The sequence below is a fragment of the Pygoscelis adeliae genome, unplaced genomic scaffold, assembly GCF_000699105.1.
Source record: "Pygoscelis adeliae isolate BGI_AS28 unplaced genomic scaffold, ASM69910v1 Scaffold171, whole genome shotgun sequence".
Classification (NCBI taxonomy): Eukaryota; Metazoa; Chordata; class Aves; order Sphenisciformes; family Spheniscidae; genus Pygoscelis; species Pygoscelis adeliae.
The window spans coordinates 761908-766200 of NW_008824186.1; positions in this window are offsets into that span (position 1 = coordinate 761908).

A 4293-nucleotide genomic window follows, 5' to 3' on the forward strand; every position below is an offset into this window, starting at 1 on the left:
AATGCAGCAACTAATGCCTAACAGATTTTTTTTCAGTGTTCTAAGACAAAGATTATCTTTCTCATACCACTGTGCAAGTGAATCTGCCACCACTCTTATAAGGATGCAAGACAGGTAAGAAAAAAAAAAGCTATAAAAGCTATAGCCTTCCTTGCTAGTAAGAAACAGATTAGTCTTAGTCAAATATGCAGTTGCCAACGGACCATACAAAATTGTAACACACCCTCCCAAGAAAAGGCAGTGAAACTCCATCCTGGATCTTAGTGTCCTCAACAAATCTTGAAGAAATGCAGCCAGCAATTTCAAGAGTGTCTTTGGTTTAATTCTCTCTTAACAAAATGGGCTTCTAGAATTTATTATTTTTTGGTGTGGGCAGGCAAGAATCTCACACCAGCTAACTCTAGGTTTATACACGATGTGTACAAAAAAAGAAAGTAATATGGTGTTGAATCAAAATTACTCCAAGAATGGATAGAGATTTTTTTTATCAACAAAAATGGTAAATAAAACTTTAGTAAATATTTTGATAAAATTTTAGAAAAATGCAAAAAAAAGTAGGAAGACAAGCCCCTAATGGAAAAATGTTATTTGAAAAGGCTGTAACCTTCAAGATTTTTCATTTAAAATATTTTATTCACTAGAATTGTATTAACACATTTAAAATTTACCCTCTCCTTCAAGTTCAGACTTCCAGTCTCTGAAAACTAATTAAATTCCATATATTTTTAATGAAGTAAAAATTCTGAAAGTGCTACGACCTCCATTAAGTTTGAATCCAGATGAAGATAGAAATTCTCCCTCCTGAGCCTTCCATAAAGATTGAAAAAATATTGCAGAGAAGTACTTAGAATTTCTTAACTCCCTGGCTTTAGCCTCATTTTCTTCATTAGATTCTTCTTCCTGTTCTTGTTATGCTGCCAGATACTGGATTGCCAACTCTTGTGAGTTCCTATTGAGTCTCAGAACATTAATTGGTGTTCTTAGAGACCACGGGGCTGAAATCAATGGATCGTGTAAGAATCTTCTCTTTTTTTCTGAAACAAGCTTGTAGTCCTTGAAATTATGACAAAGGTTGTGAGGATGAAGAATGGATTTTAAAAAGCTCAGAATGAAGCAGGCACGTGAAAAAATCAACATTTATTGCTTTATGATTTTTAATGCTCGAATTTGGAAATAATGTGGTAGGAGTAAGTATACACTCTTTAAAGTAACAAGTGTTCGTACAAACAAAAGCAGAAAAACCTAATATTCCCCTGGCTTAGGTGTTGTCATATCTCAAGAATTTGAAGAACCCTGAAAAGAATGAGTAAGCAATAGCTCATTAAGACAAAACTTTTGTTTTGAAGAGGTTTGAGCCAGCCACACATGAGCTGTGACAGACTATAGTAAATAGACCACCACTGCGGGGGGTTTTGCATCAGTCTGCAAACAGTACCAAGCCATAGTTTCCAGTTTCTTCTGTCTTTGTAACTGGGTTGAAGCATGGCACCAGATTTGTGTAACAGGGTGAGAAATATGGCTCAGTATGTCTCTGGGTTTTTTAAAGTATAGACAGAACAAGAAATCCAGGTATTCAAGTTATTAAGCCTTGCTTCTCTATGAGCTATAACTTCTCCTGCTGCAGGTGAGATCATAGCTTGTATGTCAAGAGTCAAATGGAAGAAGAGATTGGATAAAAGGGTAAGACAGGCAAGTTAATATTGCATGTCTGAAAACCTATAAACAAAATGCAGCTGTTTAAAATGTTGTAAAGTAGCTGGATCCACAGTTAGGTGCTCAAATATATAGCACATCTTGGACATATTCTGGAAGACATTAAAAAATAAACACGTAAAATACTATCTCCAAACTATTTTACAAAAACTCACGCTACAAAGACTCACAGATTCGTGTCCCTCTGCATCTCTAATTGGGGTCATGATTCATGTTTCAGAGAAAACACAACTAAAATGTCAAAGGACTAACTTGGCAGGTTACTTCTGAACCTGCCAAGTTCCAGAGATGTATCAGGGACTGTCTGAAGGCAACCCGCACACAAACAAACAATCTATCAGTTTTTGGATTATCGTTTGAGAAACTAGACCCCTTTTTGTGCATGCAACTAGGTGTCTAGATTAAAAAAATTAATTAAAAATTGCAGATGTTGAAGTGAAACCACTGACACACAGCCTTATTACACCTTAGGTAGGCTGCATTTAATGAAGATCATACCCACTACTCTTCCTGACACAAAGTCAAAACCCTAAGACCAGGCAAGTGGCTACTGTGGCAGTCAAATGTGAATACAGGAAAGAAAATCAATCGATTGGAACACAGGCTAGTTGTTCCAATATTCTATTAATAAAACACAATTTTCAGTACAATCACCACATAGCACATTCTCTTCCTGTTTTTAAATGATAATTTTAAGCCAGAAATGAGTCTAAATTCTGGTGTTTAAACATGGTGTAACCATTAACATATTAACATAGTTAAGAAGGCAGCTAAATTTCTGCTTAAGACCTAATTTACTACCTTCTTTAAAAAAAGCATAAAATCTGAAAAGTAATCAGGTCAGAGTCAACTGGATGAGGAAGTGCTTTCGCTATTGTACCGGACATGCCTGTGCACAGTGCCCTGAGCAGAGCACACAATGGAGCCGGTCCTTCTAGCAGGTTCCACAACTTCTGGTGTGATCTCAGTTTCAAGTGCTCCTTCAAGTACTACCCTTCAAGAATAAAGTATTCTACCTTTGCTCAAGCCTTACCTCCTCTATTTGCTTTTTGTGTTTGGAAATGCATGGTAGAAGGGTGATGCAAACTCTTTTCCGGCAACAGTAGCTGAACTCAGGTCTCGTTAAACTTCAAACTGTCATTTCTTAGCTCTTCAGTGATAAACTTTGCACCCTTAAAATTTTAAGGTATAATAGTCACCTATAAGATGCCTTACTGACCTACAGAGAGAAATTCCCTGCACTGAACTTAAAGAGAAAAATCTATTTTGAAGAAAGTCGCGGAATAGGATTGATATGTATCATCATATGCTGAAAATCAGAATTTGATTAACCAGATGCTGTTATTTTCTTTAATATCTCATGAATAGAAACTACGGTATAAAAACAATTCAAAACAATCATTTACTGGGAAATATGACATATGGCCCGCTAAGCTGCTTTCCTACAGAAATAGCTAAAGATCATTACTCTTGGCATCATTCCCCACAACAGTCGCTGGGCTCATTAAAACAGACAGTATGTGATTGAGTCCATAAGGAAGATTATTTCTACAGGTGGGTAGAAACAATGATGAAAACTACAAAGACTTGTGAGAAAGAAGTAGTCAAGGAGACTTCTCCACCTCCGTAACTTCTGTGCGCTAAAACAAATCAAAGCAACACCACTAAAACAGTTGCTGAAAAAAAAAAAAGATGCATTTTCTCCTTTTTCTTCATGGTATGCATTTCCATCTTGCAAATGTATGGTATCTCATTTAACCTGTTCTGCTGGAGGGTTTTTCCTTGAGTAGGAATATCCTGATGTGAACAGGAAGTTTGCATCCAGCAGGGGCCACTTGTTGCCTGTGTTTAGTCCCAATTCAATTAGGTGGAAACCAAACCTTAATGCTGTCATAGGATGAGTTCACGTTCTGCGATAGTGGATTGGAATAACCACACAACCACGCTGTGATGTGATAATGCTGCAATCCAAGCTTCTCCGGTGATGTTATACTAGTAAATGCAAACCAAACATTTGTGATGTGGCATCACAGGACAGGAAATGTTAAGACAATTATAATGTGGCAATGATAATCTGATGTAGCAATAACACAATCACATTTAGAAAATGTTTGCATTTGACAGCAGCTATGCTGTGATTGTGCTCTTGCAACACATCCCCTTTACGTGCCAGCACTGTTGCGTGGATTATCTAAATTTAGATTGTAACACGGTGCAGTAGATGGCTTTACTATGTTCCATCACTGGCTGCTTACAGCATCAGCAATACATGATCACATTGGGAGATGATGGAGCATTTATGGTAGTGAAACTGACGGCAACAGCACACACGTCCCTCCAAGACATTCTGAAGCGTGCTGCGAGGCCATTGAGGACTCACAAAATATGGTGCACGATGCAGCATCAACTTACTGACGTGATCATGTGTACAGGCACACATACATACATGTGAGGCAGACGCAAGGCTGGGATTTGCTAAGGTGGGTTGCCAACATTGGGATTGACGCTGCAGCCCGTGGATGCAGCTGAGGCGGTTGTGGGCTGAAAGACACGTACCAAGGCAACGATGGCGACCCCACA